We start from the raw sequence: 22,039 nt of genomic DNA, 5'->3' as shown, positions 1-22,039 counted from the left end.
TGCCAGAAACATAGAATCACAGAGTTGTTTAGGTTGGAAAACACCTTAAAGATCACTGAGTCTAACCATTAAAAAAACACTGCCAAGCCCACCATCAAACCATGTCCACAGGTGCCACATCTAGACATCTTTTAAATACCTGCAGGAATGGCAACTCAACCACTGCCCTGGGCAGCCTGTTTCAGTGCTTGACCACCCTTTCAGCAAAAATCTTTTTCTACTATCCAACCTAAACCTCTCCTGGCACAACTTGAGGCCATTGTCCCCCTTACTTGGGAGAAGAGCCCAACTCTCACCTGGCTAGAACCTTTCAGGGAACTGTAGGGAGGGATAAGGTCTCTCTAAACATGAAGGATGGCTGACTTAGTTACCTTGTGTCAGACAAAGTCGGGCCCAGAAAAGTGTGTTGGTCCAGGGCAGTGTCCCTGTGCATGGTGCCTGCTGTCTCTGACACTTGTTTCTTGGCCTGGTTTTGTCTAATTTGTAGAAATATATTTTAGGGTTTTTTTTAATTATTCCTTTTTTTTTTTTTTTTTTTTTCCAATGATGGTGGTAAATGTTTTGGGCATTTCAGATACTTTTGACTAGCAGCTATGTAAGGAAAGTGTGTGAGAATAAAGAGTAGGCCTTTACTGCTGACATGAATCAAAGTGTGGTGTATGATGTGTGTACAGGAGAAAGAATGACACACTTCAGAAAATTATTGCTTTTACTGCTGCTCTGAGGTCTAGGCTGATGTCTAAGTGCTGTTTCTCAGCTGTTTTATGTCCAGGACAGGGTAATATGGTTCTGAGAATTAAGAGGAAATGGAAAATGATTGGTAGTTCAGATAGGTCTAATTCAGTCTCATTCCTTTCTGTCAGTCTGTCCCCTCCTTGTGGACCAGTGGAGTCACACATGCAGATGGGTGGTAGCATCTCTGTGTTCCCAGCAGAGCTGAACAGCAGGGGCTGCTCTGGGGAGATTGCTGCACAGCTGGACTCACCAAACTTGACATTGATCTTTTCTGTAGGACAAAATCTTGGGTGTGACTTTGTGAAAACTTCAGTCAAAGGTGCTCTGCTGCAGCCACATCCTGGTGCTCAGCAGAGGTAGTGGCTGTCCCAGAGGAAAGTTAAAACTTGCTGCTTGCTCTCTTCACCTTGAAGAAAGAACAGTGTGATGAAATCAGGCAAATGTTACAGCCGGTGGAGCTCACCTAAGGCAAAAATAACACACCCACTAGCTGAGCAATTTCCTGGAAAAGCAGACAAAACAATGGCTTGTTTAACAGAATTGGACCCTCAGGTAATGAACATATTTCTCTGTCCTCATACAGTTATTTGTTAGTTGGTTCAGAGAGGGAGAGGAAGTGCTGGAATGGTGATCTTTGAGGTGAACCACAAGCAGAGGTGAAGCATGCACAATTAGAGGGCATTTGGCTGAGTAGAGCCAGCAGAATTCCTGAGGCTGCTGAGCACATGCAGGGAAGACAATGATATACTTGAAAATTAAGTGGAAAAATTAGCCTTTAAAGAAGCAACACACTAGGGAGAGTGAGGGAGTTTGATGGAGTCATGTTGCTTTCCTATGATTACAACAAAATAAAATCCCCAGAGGTACTGGTGTTGCACGGACTGAAAGGCTGTTAAAGCAAATGCTTTTGAGGGAGAATACACTGTTGGTGCAAAACATTAGTATGGCTTTCAGAGTGACCATGAGGTCAAAAGGTAGCACAAGGATACCTGATAGGCAGAGGGACTGGGAAAAGGACATTGGAATTCCTGTTTGTGGAATTTTGCTCTATCCCCAAAACTTAGAATGAGTATAAACTTATTCCAAACTCTTCCATTCTCCTCTTCTAAGATCTGTCTCCTCTCTCTGACTTTCTCACTGCAGACCAGTATGAAGTTTATCTATAAATCCCTGACAGCAGTGGCATATGTGAACTCTAACACATTTGAGTAGTTATAAATGAGTAAAGCTAAACTTGGAGGAGGGAGAAAAATACCTACTAAATTTCAAGCAAATGGGGAATCCAAAGTAAAATATTTTCCCAGGGTTTAAGCCTTTATTATGTTGATGGGAAATGTCTGTGTGTCACAACAGCCTGACACCCTGGCCACCAGACTGCAGGGTCACATTCCCCTTGCTTGTGTGTGACAACTCCCCTTTTCATAGCTAGGCTGGCACTTGAAATAAACTTCCTCAAGGTACCCTTAGGTATTTTTGGAAGAGGCTTTCAGTTTTCACGTATTTCTTTCCAGCAGTAGATGGCAGCAATTATCTTAGACCTAATCGGATAAGATCTGTGTTAATTACTGTAAATGACTGTATTTCAAAAGGTAAAGGCTTCAGTTGCCCTTTTCAGCAGACATTAACTAAGATATCATTCCTGCTGTCCTCCAGTTAGTCCAATGTCTCCCAGGATGCTCTGTGCTGAAGAGGCAGCGTGGGACCAACCAGTCTGAACCCTCAGGCTCTCAGCCACTGGTGATGTCACCAGGCACCAGCAAGGGGTAGATCAGCCTCAAGCATCTTTGGGGTTATACTTTGGGGATAATAGAGATATGGGAAAATGTGGGCCCCCATCCTCACCTTCATCTGGAAGGGGAAGTGAAAAGCTTGGCAAATAATGAAGTGCAAAAATGCTATGATGAATGACTAGTTAAACAAAGTCTGAAGAAAATTAAAAGAGCAGAGATGATCTGGCTCAGAAATAATTGATGTGTTGTTGGGGAAGATGAAACAGGAAAGCCTTATAAATATGATTGCCTGACAAAAGATTTTGGGAATATGAAAACTATAAGCGACATCGAAATGAAAGCCACCTTTGAGATACCAAGTCTTAGTTACTGAACAACTGGAAAACAATGCTATGGCCGACTGAAGGTAATCCCCTCTTGATTGAACAATACCCTCTGCTTGCAGGCAGGTCCAAGGGTCAGAGCAGACCCTACTAGCTCAGCAGAAGGGGTCCAAAGAGTAGTTTTTAGAAGTTAAGATGTAACACTCTATGGTAATACAAGAACTCTTATAGGCTGTATGTAAATGCTATAGGATTTGTATCTTGTATTAGATTGGTTAGTGAAAATTAGAATATTCAGTACAGAAGATGATTTATTGTATTGTAACCAGGACTTCAGACACACTCTTATTCCACTCTTACTTACATCCACTCTACTTACTTGCTCTTACTTTTACACTCTTACTGTCTTGGGCCTGCTCCGAGCTGCGGCTGGCAGCTCTAAGCAGTGCCCCTGTACCCACGCCCTTTGCAATAAACCACATGTTCCAAGATCTGACTTCAGAGATCTCTCGTCTCCGTCCGTCCCAACCGTCCGACCCACCCCAGACCTACCACAATGTGTGTGTACTGCTCTCCCTTCATACATGCTTGTACTAGTTTGAAAACAAACCAGTGGGAAGCACCAAGTCAGAATAACAATTTAATAGGGAAAAAAAAATTTTAAAAAAGCAGAAAACACTGGTTCAAACTGACAGAGTCAGGATACAACCTGACACCCTGTTAGTCGGGGTGGTGGTAGCAGTCTGATAAAATGGTGGCTGCAGTCCTCCTGAAGTGGTGGATGTGGTTCTGTTCAAGCGGTGATCCTGTAGAAAGGGTCTGCTCTTCCTCGGAAGGTCCAGTGGTGGCTGTGTAGCTCCTGTCCTCTGGAAATCCAGTGGAAGGGTTGTCTCTGGTGTTCAGAGTCTCAGATTATATCCATGATGGGATGCTTGGTTCCTCCCTCTGGGTGGAGCATCTCACAATGGGATGATGAGTTATGAGGCCAGGCGTTGATGGGCTCATTAACAGAAGATAGTCCGGAGGGAGTTATCTTTGAGTCACGTGGCATGGTATTGATGGGCCATTAACAGCAAGATAGTCTGGGGGGAGGAGGCAAGGAAACACTGCCCCACCTGATTTCAACAGCTCATGAGGATGGTAATAGAATACACTGCAAATCAGGACAATGCTGTACATTTATTGCCAGAAAAGGGTCATTAGGAGACTCATTTTTAAATGAAATGCTTGTGCTCGGTATAAAGGTTTGCAACAGGAGATAGAAAGTGTGAGAAATAAATTGAGAAGCATTATTATATGAAGCTAAAATATAATGACATCTGTTATGTGAGCATAGAATAATGTTGAAATTAGGGAAGCTTCATCAGCTTTCAATGAATAACTGATCTCCAGTGGACAGGGAGAAAACTGATTTTAATGATTGTTTTAAACTAACATTTGGTGAAATAAATGTTTAATGCATTTGTTCTAAACCAGAATTAACTGCAGTGCCATGTCTTTTTCATAGCTCAGGCACTGCTTCTATTCGCTGGTTTTCTATCCTTTCTACCTCCCAAAGTCCACAGGAAGCTGGGATTTTTAAAGTTTATTATCCATTTTGAAATGTCTGATAAATATACCCCTTACTATTGCTTTTGATGATGTCTGGTAGATTTGGCCGTGTCATGGGAAATCCAAGTGCAAGACAAAGAATCAGGCAAATTTACAGTGGGGTGAAATGTTAGGGTCTCCTCCCCCTGCCATGTAGCCCTGGGAGAGGGGCCCTGAGGGGACAGACACGGGGTTTCCCGAGCCCCTGGTCAGCCTCGTTCCTGACTGGTTGGTTTGTGTTCCCTGTGCGGGCAAGGACCCTCAGTCCAGACTGTGAGAGTTCCTCGGCAGAGCTCCGGCCATGCGGCTGGGGAAATAAACATCTCTGAAACATCTACCAAGAATCTGTCCACATATATATTTCTTTTCCACGGGACTCCTGGTTTGATATATGCGTGTTACAGTAATCCCCCCTGTAACAAATGGTGGGGAATTGCGAGCAGAACGATCCCCGATCCCTAAGCGACTGATTTGTGTGAGTAAACCCTAGAAACTTTGGATTCCTCTTCTTGGTTTTGTTTTGCTATTCCATCTCTAAACTATGGAGGAACCATGGGAAGACTCTTGGCTCTCAGAGCCGCATATGGACATTTATCTTAAACTTGAAAACATTCTTGAAAAATGATTTGTAAATTTTAGCTTGATTCAAGCTCAAAAAGAACTGAAACACTTCCTGGCATGGTTGTTTAAGAACTTTTTCTATGTTTCTTGGGATTTAATTCTTACCAAAGACTTTCGGAATACCGTTTGGACACAGTTAATTTTTGAGTCAAAATACATGGCGATGGAAGAATATTTTCGTGAATATTATTTAATTACCGAGACTGTTGAGCAACGTCAGCTGTGTCCTGGTGAAGGGAAGCCTGGCACAGGGACTGTGTGGCCCAGGCCACGTGCACCGAGCGCTCTGCGAGCAGCAGCGAGGCAGTTCCCGCGCGTGGGCGGAGCCACGCGAGCTGCAGTGTCGGCAGCAGAGCGAGGCACGGCGGGAGCGGCGGGACCCGGCAGTGCCCACCCGGCCCCGCACAGTGTGTGGTGGAGCGAGCCCCATGAACGCCTGACCGAGAGGGGCGGTGCGCGGGCAGCGGCTGGCGGCGGTGGCGGTGGAGCAGAGCTGTGCCCAGCCAAAACGCGTGCTAGAGCAGGGTGTGGGGGGGTCGTCGCTCAGGGGCCCGGCCGAGATGCAGCACCTGGCAGCGGCAGCGAAGCTGCGACCAGAGGAGGCGACGCACAGAGAACTGAGCGGCGCAGCCCGGCCCGCGCAGCCCCGAACGCGACCCCTGGAAGAGCGCGCAGGCACGAGCAGCCCCGACAGTTCCAACACGGGAGCGACCAAAAGAGGGAGCAAAGACGCAGCGAGACAGAAAACAGCAGCCACTCGGAAAAAGGAAAATACCATTGTAGCTAAGATTTTAGGAATAGTAAAATGGTATAATGTTAAACAAAATTATGGTTTTATAACGAGATGTGACAACCAGCAAGACATATTCGTGCATAGAACTGCTATTAAAAAGAATAACCCTGAAAAATGCATCCCAAGCTTGGGAGATGGAGAGGTGGTAGAATTCAAAATTGTACTAGGTAGAAAAGGGTTACAAGCATCGCAGGTCACTGGGCCTGATGGTGTTCCTGTAAAAGGCAGTATATATGCAAAAAATCGTAGTCATGTTAGACAATATCTCCATTATAAGCCCCCCTTACAGTCTCCCTTTCCTAATCCCACCTTTCCCTTTTACCCTATGTCCTATTACCCCCAGTGTATTCCCAATCTGTTTTTTCATCCATGGTTTCCCTCACAAAACCATACCTTTGCCAATTGTTTCCCCAAAAATCCCTTTCCAATGCCGAGTGGGGGATGAAAAGGGGGAGGGAAGAAATCAAACCCTCTCCTGCCTCAGTTTCCCCACAAAGCATGCTTGGAGAGTTCTGTCTCCCTTCTGTCAGCCCTAAGATGTTCCACAGAATCTGTTTGGACATTTAAAGACTCAGGAGGGTGGCTTGTTTTGTTTTGAAACTGTCCTTGTTGTTTCCAATGTTAAGTTTTACATCCCTTTTGTTAAAAATAAACGGGTGAAACGTCGGGGTCTCCTCCCCCTGCCGTGTAGCCCTGGGAGAGGGGCCCTGAGGGGACAGACACGGGGTTTCCCTGCCCCTGGTCAGCCTCGTTCCCATTGGTTGGTTTGTGTTCCCTGTGCGGGCAAGGACCCTCAGTCCAGACTGTGAGAGTTCCTCGGCAGAGCTCCGGCCATGCGGCTGGGGAAATAAACATCTCTGAAACATCTACCAAGAATCTGTCCACATATATATTTCTTTTCCACGGGACTCCTGGTTTGATATATGCGTGTTACAGTAATCCCTGCTGTAACAGGGTAATTGTGTTAAAATCACATTAAGCCTTGTTCGACCTGAAACACTGCAGGAATTATTATTACCTGTAGCTTTGCAGTCACCTGTGTTCCATTTCTCATTGTGTGTTAGAACCCACTTGCTATTTCATAATTAAAAATATGCCAGTGGCATAAAACAGGCAGGTGAAGGAAACTGACCTGTCCCAAATCAGAAAAATAGTCAGAAAGGGATGGCTATGGGGTAAGAGAAGCATCCTTGAATAACCTGGGCATTGTCACCATTGAAATAATTTTGGGCTGCTGACCTATTTAGGAAGCAAGGTAAAACTTTTTCCTTAATCATCTAAGAAAATTGGGCATAAGATGTGAGTTTGTTGGAACCAGTAAAAATTCCTTATTCCTTATTCTTGCTGCACCTTGGGTAAGTGACTAACTAATATTATGCCTTTAATCAAAGACAAATAATCAAGGTCTGACTACTGTCCTTTAATGCCTCGAGGAGCTCTTCCAGCACTGTTTCTGCTCTTTTCCTCTGCCTGCTTTTGTGTTTCCCTAAGTGTACTCCAAGGGCAAGAGTGCTCATGGGACTGGTGCTCGTGCACTGGTGAAGATGTTTGTCTACTTTTAAGCGCTCCTTTTTGACCTGCCCTGTTTTCCCTGCTAAAAAGATCATGTACACAGTGAGCAGAGCTGTTGTAGAGCCACCTTTATGCCTATATAGCAAACATCCTGCCTTTTGCTGTGGTAACAGGGCCATTTCACACACTGTCCGCAGCAGAAAAATGCAGGCAAACAAACATGCCTGTCCACTTACAGGGGCTCTTGCAGACTCTCCAGCTTAGAGGAGGGAGGTGAACAGGAGGCAGCCCCGTGGCACAGGGCAAAGGGGCTGGCTTAGGAGGAGGTGGGTGGGAGCATGCAAAGCAGGGAACCCTCTGCCAGGTGGGAGGAGAGGGATGAGCTCAGGCACTGACATGGCTTCTCCTGCCACTCACAGCTGGTGACAGCAGAAAGCAGCAGAGGTTGTGAGCATCAGGTTGTTGTGTCCAAGTCTCTTAGGTGTTTCAATTTTTATGTTATAATTGAGATTTAGATCTTTTATTTATCTGCTTGATGTTTCTGAAATGTTCCTCCTTGATGACATTGTCAATATAAGCACTTAAATTTTCCGGGAACAGGCCATTTAATACCTAATACATTCTCCCCAGGGCGTGGATTGGAGCGATTTTGGTCAGTGAAATGCTTCATGCTTTAAAATTATGGCTACATGTGATACGGGGTCTGTGCTTGTCTTCTCCATGACTGCTCAGCAGGCAGGCTGCTCCCTGGAGTACTGAGTTTTTCTACCCCTCCCTACTGCCAGCAGTGGAGTTCTCTGGTATATGATGGCCTAATTTTTTGACCATGTGCAGATGCTGTGAACGGTTTGTTTGTAGCTTTGTGGCAAATGTTGCACAGGGATCTGTGACAGCAGGGACCATCTCCCTTTGTAGAGGATGAAATGAAAGTGCTCTTGTTATCAAACACACACCATGCTCTCACCAGGTGCAGGCTGCATTTGCTGGGAAGTCAAAAGGTAATGAGTTTGCATAAGACAAGTAAACTTACAATAGGAATTCTGCCTCTCCAAGATTCCTGCATCCCTCATGAGGCAATCCTTTGGGCAAGGACTGTCATGTACTACAAGTCTGTGTAGCTTATCGCAATTGGACTCTGGCTCAGCTGATGCCTCTAGATACCAGCATGAAATAAATATTAATAACATGGCAGCCTCCCTGCTTACTATATTCCTGTTTCCAGCCTTCTTATTACTGATCATTTGCAGCTGGAGAAATGGATGCAAAATCATCTTCTTTCAAATAAGGCTAAGCTGAAAGTGGAAGGGGGCAAAAACAGGCAGCTGAAATAATTACAGGCATAAGGGGGCTTTGATTTGAGACAGTATTAGGCAAGATAAAACCCATTTAATTCTCAGAGCAGTATAATAAACAAAAGTGCGATGGAAGGATGTATAATAATGAATGGCACAGAGAGGGTCAGCAGGGCTATTCCTCACTGCGTGTTTGCAGTGTATGAAACTCAAAGGTGACAAGCTTGAAATAGATAAATGAGTTATTTTAATGTGGTGCAAAACTTAATCTGTAAATCTCAATTCCACAAGATGCTGTGTTGTTATTAGATACCCTTAAATACAGAACTGGAGAAATTTTTACCCACCAGTCTTATTAGAGCTATTCAGTTCATTTAAAAGGAATTGGACTTCATCTTTTAGCTAGAAATGAGAGGTGTCTGTGTTTCAGAAGCAAGGAATTTGCTTCAAAAATCTTATAAAGCATGAAGTGAAGGCTATAGCAAGAACAACATTTAACTTTCAGAACTATATGTCTTACCCTTATTTCTACTAAGAGATGGTAGGTAGGGTAAAGGTGGATGAGTTTTGTTGAACCATGTGTTCTGAAATGACTGCGCAGGCTCAGAAATACTGAATTCACAATTGATTTTTATACCTTCCTTGGAATCAGCTACCTTGAGAAAGCAAGCTCTCTGTTTTATTATGATATAGCAAGTGTTTTACTCATTTTATCAGAAGAAATTGTGCCTAACTAAACCTTGTTCCTAAATCTTCATTCTGGGGGTCAGAGCCATTAACACATCTGGTGAATTTTTCCCTGGAGTGTTTGGTACTAAATTATTTCCAGTCACACAATGTCTTTGTGGCTGAGAAAATGCAAATAATGATCCAGTGATACTCACTGTAATCCAGTAGTTTATTTAATTTCATCCCATTAATACAATTAAACCTGAGGTGATGATCACTGACCACTGCACAACTTTACAGGAATACCTGGGCACCTGATAAGGCAAAAAGTTTGTTTTGTCAGACAGGTTTTGGACAGATACAATAAAACAGAATCCTTTCTGTCTCTGGAGATTTCTGACGCAGTCACTGAAATCCATGTTTAAACCACTGAAGAACTTGGTCCTCTGGCTTGTTTTGAGTGAGGAATCCAACTGCAATACTAGTGGAGTGCTTGCTTCTAAAGCTATTATAGAGATAAATTTTGGTCGATGAGATGCCTTCAGTCCCATAGAGACCTTTGAATGGAAAGCTATTTTTTTTCTATCTTTTTACTTTCTTTTGTAAGAGGGAGATACTCCCACAGCCGCTTAGGAAAAGGACCAGATGAAGAGGAGGAAGGTAAAATGTCAGATATCTCAACCAATCCTTCTCAATACTGAACATGGGCATCTATTGAATACAGAAGGCAACAAAAATAACTCTGGTATTTGTTTTACAAACAGCCAGTTTACACAGGGGAGGAGCCAGGGAGTTCAGTCTGCTGGCATTGTTGGCCATTTTAATTTTCAAGTGCAGCTGAACAGTGAATTTTGACCATTGGTCTCACTAACATTCTCACTAAATACAAATTAAGTCATTCAAAGGACTTGGGTTTGCACCTAATTATTAAAACCACTGAATTGGAAACCACTTTTCACTCCCAGTTTTGAACCTTTTGCTACACATGAGTCATGTCACCCAGAAAAGCCATCCCACAGAGTATTCATCTAATCCATCTGGTAGTGCAAATAGTGGAGAGACTCAAAATAACATGAAAATTGTTTACCTTTCTGAATAGGATATGAAATTACTTTCTTGCCTCTTTACAGCACCTCAAACATTTACACAAACTTGTTAAGCTGCTTAGAGAGAGGGTTATTTGTCCAGGTAATGCTTCTTTCAGTAAGTTAAGCTGCAAGGAAAGCAGATGCTTGACTCCATGAAATTTGAGGGATTCTGGAGAAATTGCCTCTGGGAGAAATTTAAATAAATTAAGAGACAACTTCTGCTTTCCTTCCTTCTCTGTCTTTATTTTAGACAAGTTATTCCTCCTCTAGGAAAATGGGTCTGGGCAATACTCACAAGGAAGTTATTTAATTATGTAAAGGTGCACCAGGTAAACATTACTTACAGACAGCTAAAAAACTTTGTATTATACTCATTTGCCAAGAACAACCTCCCTCATTTCACAGCTGGTGGAGAGGTGTTTTTAGTCGTCATCGAGGTAAGCTGCAGATTGTACTCTCCTGTCTGCATCTTTTTACCAATTTTGACTGTTATCTTTCATTATGTTTTTTAATGGTAACCCTGCAGGCACTGTGCAGATAATTGAAGTAAGCAATCTGCTTGTTTATCTGTGTTTTCCATTAATTAAATATGTGCAATCTACATTTCCTACTGCAAAACATGAGGTGGCATGCTACGGGACCAAATCTGCTTTTCCTCACCAGGCTGGACTGCCAGTGTTGGAGAAGGTATTTCCAGAGCAGGGGCACAGCAGCATTTGTAGTCTGGGCTGGACAGTGAGTGGAGGGTGAACAAGTGGCTCTGGAAAAGACTGGAGGAGGGATCTGAGAGGCCCCTATCCTTGGAGTGAGGGTGAGCCTTCATGTACTGTGGTTTTGGATGTTCACATCCAAGGATACTGTGAAGCTGCAGCATTGTCCCTGGGCAGAGTGAAATGGTGCCCCAGGAATTTCATCTCCTGCCTGAGCCGGGCTCACAGCAGTGCTGATGTGGCTCCTGGATACTTTTCTGTAGCCAGATTTCCTTTTTCTTACATTGTGCTGACACAGTGGCTCAAAACTTCACTTTTATAAATAACCAATGTGCAACCCCGAACCTGACCCATGGCAGCACAGGTAGGACCTAAAGGTACTGCTATTTGTTAGGGCATCTCAGTGGTTTTCTCTGTGGATACAAAAATGCTGCTAGCAAGAATTTTCTTGCTATTTTCAAAGTCTGCGGGAGACTTTTCTCTCTCACGGAAGATAGTAGCAGAGTTCTATAAACAATGAAACACCTGCAACCTTGAAAAGTCTTGTTTATGGTACAGTAGAAAATATTTTGACAATGGATGTTTTAGGATTTTAGCCAATCACCCCCAAGGGGTGGCTGAAGACTATGAAGAAAAAGTCTATAAAAGAGTTTGTAAAATAATTAAATAAATCAATCTTGCTCCACAATTCCTGCCTGCTGGATCTTCTCTCCTCCTCCCTACAGCTGCGGGACACAGTAATATTTTACGGTGTTAATAGTTCTCAGGGACAATTTTATTCAGAAATGGCCCAGCTGTGCAGTGCTCACATATTCAAAACAGGCTAGTGATCAGCTGTCAGGTTCAGCCAAGAACTGAAGAACTTGACAAGAGTGAAGTTTCTGGGAAGAAATTCAAGCGATGTAACAGGAAAAGGCAAACTGTTTTCAGCCTGCCCACAATGCCCACTAATGAGAAAGGGAATAGCCTCAGTTCGGGGTGTGCAGAACAGTAGGTACGTGGAGAATTCCATAAAGGAGTGGGTCAGTAAAAATGAAGCTCTAATGTAAATCCTGAGGTAATCATTAGGGAAAATCTTTGGAACTAAAAGCAACTTATTGCTGTTTTTTGAAGTTCTTTTGACACTTCAGTAAGGATCTACAACAGACAAAGCTCTGCATTTTCCTGTGTGCTTTGTGAGCTCAGGGCTTGCTGGATTTTGCTCAAAAGGATAAATAAGTGGTTCTTTGAAGCTAATGGCCTCTTTTGCCTGTATATATATGCCATAATTCCACTGCAATCCTGTAACAGACTCCCTGATGTCAGACTGGCCTTGTACACGCATTAATGAGTTATCAGGTACTAACTCCCTGCCCAGCCCACACTTTTTCCCTCTTGCCTCCCCTCTGCTGCTCAGTCATTTTTCTTTGCTTGTTGTTTGCCTGCAGTGATGGGTGTGTGCCCTTTTCCTCACTCGGAGTCTGGCAGTAAATCATACATCTGCCTTTTTTTCTTTTTACATTCTGGAGCAGCTGCTCTGATTAGTTTGAAGCAGAATAAAAGACCAGTAAATGGGGAGAATCCTGAAGGTAAGTACTTTACTGAGGACTTAATGTCAAGGTACAGTACACATTCAAGCTTTTACAGGGACCATTTAAAAACTGTTATCCGCTGTATATTTTAAAGGCAGGACATAATTCAGACATCTGATTGACTGCCCTTGAATGTTGATTCTTGCTCTATAATTTTTATTTTTAAGAAACCTTGATTTAAGAACTTTTTGAAGGCATCATATATTGTATTCATTGCCCTTAGTGGATTACTTCTGCTGCCTGAGCTGCACCAGATTTGTGGGGACAATAAGGCAGAGGAAGGGGTGTTAAGCTGTGTCAGAGGAGCAGTGGAAAAGTCACCCCTGTAAATTGAGGATTGCTTAAGAATTGTCTTCCCGCTTCATTGCAGAGGATGTTATTTCAATTTTTTTTTTTTCTGGTTCTGATTACTCTAGGGAGGACAGGATTCAGTGATCTCTGATCCCTCCAGAGACCACGACACAGTCTGAATCCCTCTCAGGAATGGGGAAATGACAGTGACTCCCAGGATACTATCAATAGGAAAAGCATTGACAATCTGAAGCACTGAGTCCAAGGATTTAACACAAGGATTTAGGAAGGGTACTGGGCTTGAAATGTACTTCAGAAAGCTGTCAATCAATCTGTAGCTTTCAAGTTAGACTGGTGCTTTTGAATGTATTGTGGTAGTGGTTTTTACACTGATAGTCCTCACAGCATCTCTAATAATATGGTGCTTTCTGTGACCATTTTCCTGCCCCTTTTGCATTGCCCCGCAGATGCACTGTGTGTTTCCCTTGGTGTTAGCAGAGTTCAGTGTTTGACCAGGTCTGTCTTCATGCCTCTGGAGCAGTGTTGTGTTTACTGCATGGGGTGTGGTGTTTGAGCAGCTCCTGCAACCTGAGGGGTTTTAATGAACAACCTCTCTGTGGCTCTCTAAGTATGCTGAACCCCCAGAATCCTCCCAAAAAAAGCATGATTTTCACTCAGTTTTACACCTAATCTGCTTCCACTCCCCCTCTCATGTTCATGAGAGAAGCTGACCAGGTTTTCTTCACCAGGATGCAATCTGTGCTTCACTTTTCAGTTGTTTTTATCATGTTTCCCTCACCCACCATTTCACACTGCTGTATGATTCTTCTTCATGTTGTTCCCTAGCTCAGCAAAGAGCTCTGTTTACCAGCTCCTGCCCTTTTCTTAAGTCCTAGGACCTCTCAGAAGGTTTCAGACTGTAGGGTTTACACCTCAAAGGAGGTTTCTTTGGATCCTATGAAGTGCTTGAAGTCAATGCTGTGATTCTTCTACTCAGGCTAAGTCTGCCTCTGATCTGCCCGCTCCAAAGCTGTGGTCATTTAAATTCCAAGACAACTGACGTGTCTGCTCTGCTTAGGCAACTGGTGCTGTACATTGTTTTCCAAGTTGTGGTTTCTTTATTTTGGAAGTACAAGAGGTGCCCCTGGCTGTGGGCAGTTCAATGGAAGCTGCACACTGGAGGTTTGATGGAGGTGGAGGCTGGAAAGCACGAGCATTATGTGCCTGCATGGAGAAGAGATGTCTGTGTACTTGTCTTCCACCTGTTTTCTGACAAGGAATATTAACACTCAAAACAGAAATTAAGCAAGTAGTTTCAGCATGCATGTTTTGTTTCCTTTAAGACGGTATAACTGTAATGTGCTTTGTATTTCCAAGTACTGGCATTTTTACATAGGTAAGAAATATTCAAGTCTGAAATACACTAAACAGCTTCTTACAGACTCAAAGCCAATTTTAGAATATTACCATGTTATCACAAGCCAAAAGAATTGGCAATCAAAGGTGTTTTTAAAGCCATTAGCTCCAGTTTCACTGACTTCCATTTTTTTACTTTGATAACACTTGTTGTTTTTGAGGAAATGAACTCACTGACAGCTTGGAGGGCAGGGCTGGCTCAGGCATAGTGAGGAAAAACCATAACACCGCTGTTTAGTCTTTGAGTCTGAAATTAAATCATATCCCTTTATCTCCATAAATGTTTCTCTTCGCAGATGTACTGGGAGAGGGTAATTCAGTGCCTGCAAATGTATGAACAACTGAGAATGACAAAGCCTGAAAACAAATGTCCTGAAAATTACCAGGCATTAAAACAGGTAAGGCTGTACAAAATGTATTTTAGCATAGCTTTTCCTTGTTGACTGCTACCAATACATTGGACTCCTTTTTTTTTATATTTTTTAAAATCTCATCTCATTTATAGGACATGCTTAAAGAGACCTTGAAACACTGACACCAGAACTGAATTACCGATGGGCTGAATTGGAGGACCACTTGATCGGGTCATGCTGGAGCAGCCTGCCAGGTGAATGGGTGGATGTGCAGGTGTGCAAGTGCAGAGCACCTTTCTCTTGCCAAATGTATTTCTTGTATGTACCTCTAAAAAACCAAATCAATGTCTTTTCTGCCAAATACTCTGCTGTGTAAAAGCTTGAGGATCTTTATCCTCATGGTGAAGTGAGGGCTTGAGAAGGGGTCTTGGCACACGAGACCCTTTGCCATGGCCTCGGAAAGATGTGCTCAGAGGAACCAAGCCAGGCTCCTGCAGCTCCCGGCTCCAGCCCTCCACACCTGGAGCTTGGCGGGAGCTGCCCTGGCCGGGAGCTGTGTCGGCGGCTCCCCATAGCTCATTTAACCTCCCTGGCTACTCGGCACTCCCTGGCAGTCCACCTGGGTGAGCAGGGCCAGCGAGGACCCTTGTGAGGCATAAGTGGGAACAGGAAATTCTCCTTTTCTGCATGGCAGGCCAGCCCGGTGCTTCTTCTTGAGTCAAAACCCAGTTGTCTTTATGGGAAGTGAAAGAATCAGGCTGTAGAATTTAACCTTGAACTTTACATTTTAGTAATGGAGCTGGTCAACTTGAAAAAAAGACACCTGTTCACTATGTGATTGAGGTATGTAGGTTTAATACACAATTTATCTGTCTGTGAACAAAGATGCGAAACAACATTTAAAGTTGATCTTTATTATTTTTACCACATACCTCCCTTGCCCTGAAACTCCATTTCATTTTCATCTGAAACATCATTTTTCTTCTCCTTTTGTCAGCTGACCTGGAAAATCCATTATTCAACCAAATATAAGCTAGCCCAAATACATGTAGCTTCTGTCCAGAAAAGTAATTTGGGCTTTTGTGCCATCAGTCCAGAGTTTCAGACCATTTGTTGTACCCTTCCTTTCATATGTATGACATGCTCTGTTCTGCAGCCTGAAATATGATAATCTGTGCAGAATAGAAATGCAAAATAGGTCAATTTTACAACCAGATTTAAAACTTCTGTCGTGTGCTATAAACAAAAAGAAGTAAAAAAAGTGCTGTAATAATTTCTTATTTTCTAGAAACACCAGCAAAAAGTAGAGAGGGGAAAAGAAATCTGTACCAGAAAAACATAGAAGATCAACATCAGTATTTGTTGATTTCTAGGTTTTATTTCCTTTTACATTTAAACTAGGATCTTCAAACCATCCACTTGCAGAAATTTGCATTTTATGAGAACAAAAAGTGATGAGATTATTTTAGGTAACTTACCTCTTTTTCCTCAGTTTGTGGCATCTAAAACCAACCGTGCTTGTCATCGTCTCAGTAATTTCTCATCATTGAAGTTAAAATATAATCTAAGTTTGCACCAAATGAGCTGTTCCAAGATGAGTTTGCCAAACTCTGTATTGCAGTGGGATTTCTGCAATTATGATTAGATACTGTCAAACAAACATGATCTCTGGAATACCAGTGAATGCAACATTGATTAGCTTCTCTGAATCCCACAAGAGGTTAGGAGAAGCACAACTTGCATTTTATCTTTGTATCTCTGTCTCTGCCAATCACAGCTGTGATCAGCACAATGAAAAGGGGATGAAAGGACGAGAAACAAGGAGCTGATGGAGGACTTTTCTATTACTAAATGCTGATGTGCTTTAGGATGTTGTTGGTACTCACCAGAGGTCTCAGAACTACTGAATTGATTGTGTAGCTGAATCCCATCCAGAGGACAGAAATCACCAGTACAAGAGTTTGTATGTGTTAATTATTTTTACTCCTCCCCACCTTTTTTTTAGCTGATTGTTGGCTCTCCCACCAAAAAGTGAAATAAACAGGCAAAGGCAGCATTTGTCTTAGTCTTGCCTGAGAAATTCCCAATGGAAAATAGAAGCATATTTCCACTATCTGTTAGTGGATTTTACATTTCTGCTCCACAAACTATTCTGCATATGAAAAAAGGCAATAGCAAGGGAAACTTGAGCAGTTTCCCTTGCAAGCTGTTTGCTGGATTAAGGCAAAGTTAGGATTTGTGTCTGGTTTTAATTAATCCCAAACAGTGATTGCCTTGCTGCTGTTGGCCTGTCAAGAGAAACAGGTAAGTAGTCAATATGTTGTATCTTTTTACTCTTTTACAGAAATATAATGCCTACTGCAGGAAGATGTTACCTGTGCTGTAAAGCTGTTGTGTTATTTTTGGGGAAGGAAATTCTTATTTTCCCATCCATATACCTATGCAGAGTAGTCACTCTTCTTACACTCTGTACATGCAAAATGCTTAATAATTTTATCTTCAGCTTTCAAGCATAAAAATGAGAAAGTTACCCTATTCCAAACTTAACTACTTGTGTATGTTGTTGGTGTCAAATAAGATTACTGCTTGGAAGATAGAGCATTTATCTTTCACTTGAAATAACCCAGGAGAATGTCAGATGCAAAATGGATTTTGAAATCTTGGCATTTACTGCTGCTTTATACTCTCTATGTGCAACTTCAGTCAACAGCAGTGACGTTATTGTGCCAGTCCCTCCAACTGAAGGGAATTGGCACTCTATTAATAATCCCTCCTTGCAGAGCTGAATGGCAAATATGTTACTACGCAGCTCTGTGTTTGTCTCCTGAAAAGTGGTGATCAGAATCATGGCTGCTACCAGCCAGGCAGGATTCTTTCCTTGTCAGTTTATTCCTTCCTGTAGCTAATCCCTTATCTGGTCGTTGATGTCCTCCTCATTCCCTTCACAACAGGCACTCTTTGCTTTGGCTTTTGTCCCATGTAAACACAGCCCTGCCAAGTCCCTCTATGATGAGCTCCCTTCCGTGCTCTGCTGCTGCAGCATCAGCATCTCCCCTCCTCATGGCTCAGCACTTCCACCTCTCCCTGCTCCAGGGGTATGGGTGCTGCTGGCAGAGCACAGGGCCCTGGGCAGCAAGACAGAGAGCGGCTGGAGGTGGTGGAGGCAGCCTGGGTGATGTTCTGGAGCCCTGCAGACCTGCCATTTTCACCTGGGCTGAAGCAAGCTGGATGTTTGTGCCCACCTGCAATGACGTTATCTATCAGCTTTGCATCACTGCTGAAATTAATGGCTGGGAAGAGCTGATGGTGTTTTCAGTCAGCCTTATTTCCTCTTGCTTAGGGTGGTCATCACAGGGTGTCTTTTGAGCAGGAGCATACACACACACACATGCACAATTTTCATGTGTGGCTGTATTTCCCAGAGATCAAACCTGAATCTGTGCTGCTATATATGAAAGACAAAACAAAAAGTCAATAAATGTGACTTTACACAGCTGTAAATCTTTCTCATCCTGTCATCTTCAGGCAAGAAAAATGTGAGAATTATGTAGACTCAAAAGCAAAGCGCAGCGGTGCAAGGGGCTGCACCTACTTTTTCTTCTGAGGAAAACTCAACACAACCAGCTGTGGAGGTTAGCAACCGAAGTTTAGCATGTAACTTTTCGTCATGGTGAGAACCCATGAGTCCCTTGTTTTGTCTTTTGCATGTTTTCCCCTGATTGGTTAATATTTTGTCTCTTTGTTTTATGTATGAATGATGTATATTCATTTCCCTTCTTTAATATGTATTAGTTCTAGAAAGTTCTTTGTTCCTCGATGCCCCATTGGATCCTTCCCTGAGTCCCTCCTATGTGTTGTTCCCATTGGTTCCCTTCCTGTCAATCCCACCTGCTTGTCTCTATCCCATTGGCTGAGATCCCTTTCCCCGCCTATTCTGTACCCAGTATAAGATCCCTGGACCCTCCCCCCAATTGGCCTTTTCGTCCCTGTCTTTTGACGGGAATAAGCTTGTGTGGAACACATAGGGAGAGTCCCCTCTCTTCACTTCTTTGCCTTCGCCTGTGTGCCTGCTTAACAGCAACTGGAAGATACAGCCCCTTTTGGGTGAGGAGCTCTACCCCTTTTTCATTGTGTGGTGGGCACTGAGTGCCCCCTTCCCGGGGGGTTTTAGCGTTGACCTCTGGGCTTCTTTGTGTCGGCACGCGTGGGGTAAAACCCCCTTTTGCCAGCTCCCAGTGGCTGAAAACCCCTCCAGCAGGGGTTCATGGCAAGACTGGGGCTCTCCTGATCACAGCATGGAGGATGGCCCCTTCTGGAGCTAGCTGTGTTAGTGGTAGGGTTCATAAGGGCAACTCATGCCTCCTTAACTACCTTCTTCGTGCTGGAGGCTGCTCACCTTGTACCCCAGCAAGCTGCTCATGTGAAAGCTCTTTAATTTCTGCTGTTTAAAGTCAAACCAAACCTTTCCTATTTGACTGAAGAGGGACAGAGTGCAAGGCACTCAGGCAGCAGCAGATCCACCAGTCCTTGGGAGGTGAGAAAAGAGCAGCTGGGAGAGCATTCTCAGCTGGTGGCTGTCAGACGAGGATGTTTGGCTACAATCTAATTGTAATGGATGTGGGTGAGTCCACACATAGATTGATTTAATTGATTAAGAAAGTCTCCCTGACTCTTTCAAAGCTAACTGAAAAGAGTGGAAAACAATTCTTTTCACTGAATTCTCTGACATTGGGTTAAAGCCCTAGAATGCCCCATCATGAAATAATTTGGTTAGCAGAAAAATGGAGAGATTTAGCAAATCAAGGATTGGAGAACTAAATGGGGTTTGAAGTAATGTATTTGGTTCCTTGCTCTTCACAGACTTACTGCTTGACATTGCTCAAGTTCACTGGTCTTTTTGGTCATCCCTTCCTAGTATGGACAGATATGACAGTTGGAATAATTTTTCTTTCTCCCATTTTTATTGAGGTCAACTCTCTCTTCTTTCAGTGTGTCTACAACACAGTGCACCTGGGACGTCTTAGCTGGGGTCCCTGACCTGCTTTACCAGACATGAAAAAACAACAACAAAAAAGACATCAGAAACAAATGCCAAAGCAGGTCTCTCTACTTCTTCAGTGGTACACCAGAAACAAGCCTAAGGCTTGGTGCATGGCAGGCTGTTCCTACAGTTCCTCTGAAGGAGGATCTACAGATCTCTTCTGCTCTGTATTTAACTCCATGCATACTGCATTCCTCTTTGCCTTCCTCCTGAGCCTACCTAAAGAGTGACAGCTGTATAGCATACTATTCTTATTGGTAAAATGGATTATTTTCCACAGTAGGCTGGGAAAACATCAGAATAAAGGAAACAAAGTTACTTTTAAAAATAAAAAATCAGTCAGTGGTATACTCCCCTATTTTTTTTTAATGAATAATATATACATTCATATAGTGACCATAATAATTAATGTTTCTTGACTGGTATAGAATGCTGAAGAATTTCTAGTGATACCACTTTATCTATGCATTTAAAGTTCAAGTATAAGTCCAAGGGATTGTTAAATACATCTTCACCTACCTGTATATCTCAGAGTCCACGAGATGTTTTATTTCTAGGATTTAAACATTTTAATTCAGCTAAAAAGTGACTTTAGTAAGTGACTTGATAAATAATTTTTTTAAGTAGCACTTTTATGCTGTAATCGTGCCAGGAGAAGTGAAAGAGTAGCTGAAGAGTCAGAGGTTATGAATTGCAGCAAAGGTTTCAGTGTCTTAGTGAAGTCTGTCACCTGGAAAAGTTTTGTCTCTTTCAAATTAGTTAAAATAATTATACAGGCAGTAAAATGTTTATTGATCTTTGTCACAATCCTGCTCTACAATAGTTTTGCTCATTTATTGTATGTAAGAATACCTTGAGTGTGCCTGAGTCCTCCCCAGATCTGGGACTGGGAGAAGTCACTGTGTTTGGTTGTTCTTGGCCTTCCAGGACAAGGTGGCTGAACACTGTCTCCTTGAGTCTACAGAGGCTTTAAAGGATGGTTCCTGGCTCTTCCATACTCAGAGAAATGCCTAAAAATGCTGCTATTTTTGTCATCCTTGTACGGTATCTAGTTCAAATTTGCTTTGTCTGTAGGTAACAAGACAATGTTTCTAATTGTCAGCTCTGCATATGTGATAAAGACCCGAAAGCACAGCCGAGTGTTTTCTTGACTTCAGTAATTGCCAGATGCTGATGCACAGCTGAGGTGAGCAGTGTACGACTGAGCAGGATCTGGCTTTTCTCAGCTGCTCTGGCTTGAGGGCAGGATGCTGAGGGGATGCTAATTTCTCTGTTGATGGTCTCCTGAGGAAGATGCTTTCCCGTGGCTGGCTGGTGTTTATGTTTTAAGCTTCTCACTGCTGTGTTGCTCAGTGTTTGCAACCTCTCAGTGCTCACGTGCAGGAGTGATGACGGCATGCCCTGTGACACAGCACCACTCAGGCCAAGCAGCCGCACTGTAAAGTCCTGAAGTGCACTTACAGCAATTTGTCCCATGATTTTTCTGCCTGTATCTCAGTTGCCTGACAAAACTCTGTCCTCCTGTGAATCTGAGCAAAATGCAGTAGATTATATTCTGCATGGGGCTATTCTAAGACATTTAAAAGTGAATAAAAAGCAGCACAGGGAAACTAAAAATAGCACTACCATTCTGTGGAAAGCATGGATGTGCCATGTCAGAAGCAGAGTGAGGGAAGAGAAACTTAGCCTGGCCCAGTTGAAGGCAGTCTGGTTAAACTGATGCTAATGATGGTGTGAAAATGTGCAGCGGTTTTGAAAGCGGCTTCTCCGTTCAGCGCAGATGCTGTAACCCCTGGGGCGAGCTGTCCCTCTGTCCGTTGCAGTGAAACCGCTGCGACTGTGCGGGCAGCCCGAGGCCAGGGCAGCACTGCCCGGGGCAGGGGCGGAAGGGCCCCTGGTGATGCTCCCGAAGTGTTTGCGTTCGCCTGCGACCCTCGGGGAGCCCCGGCCCTGGCCCCGGTTTGCGCTGCCCCCGGTGCGGGGCTGTTCAGTGCCGCCCGTTTCGGTCTGCGCTGTGCCAGATCTCCCGGTAAGGCACCGACCCCTCCGCAGCCCTTTGCTGACGCGCCCTCCATCCCTCTCTTGGCCATTTCTTCTGCCGAGATCGGAGCCACGTGCGCGGCCGCAGGGGTCCCTTGGCGGTCCCTTCCCCGTCGGGGCCTGACGGGGCGCTGGGGGCTCCTTTGCTCGCCCCGGGCGCGGTGCGGGCGGGGCCGCGGCGGTGCCGGGCAGGGGGTGCAGGGCCGAGGCGCGGCCGCCAGGAGGCGCTGCTGCTCGCGCTGCGCGGGGCGGGCGGGCGCACCT

Source organism: Corvus kubaryi, unplaced genomic scaffold (assembly GCF_017639235.1).
Source record: "Corvus kubaryi isolate FWS band 111438036 unplaced genomic scaffold, C.kubaryi_AGA036_p1.0 130, whole genome shotgun sequence".
Taxonomy (NCBI): Eukaryota; Metazoa; Chordata; class Aves; order Passeriformes; family Corvidae; genus Corvus; species Corvus kubaryi.
Note: the sequence above shows the minus strand (reverse complement) of the source record.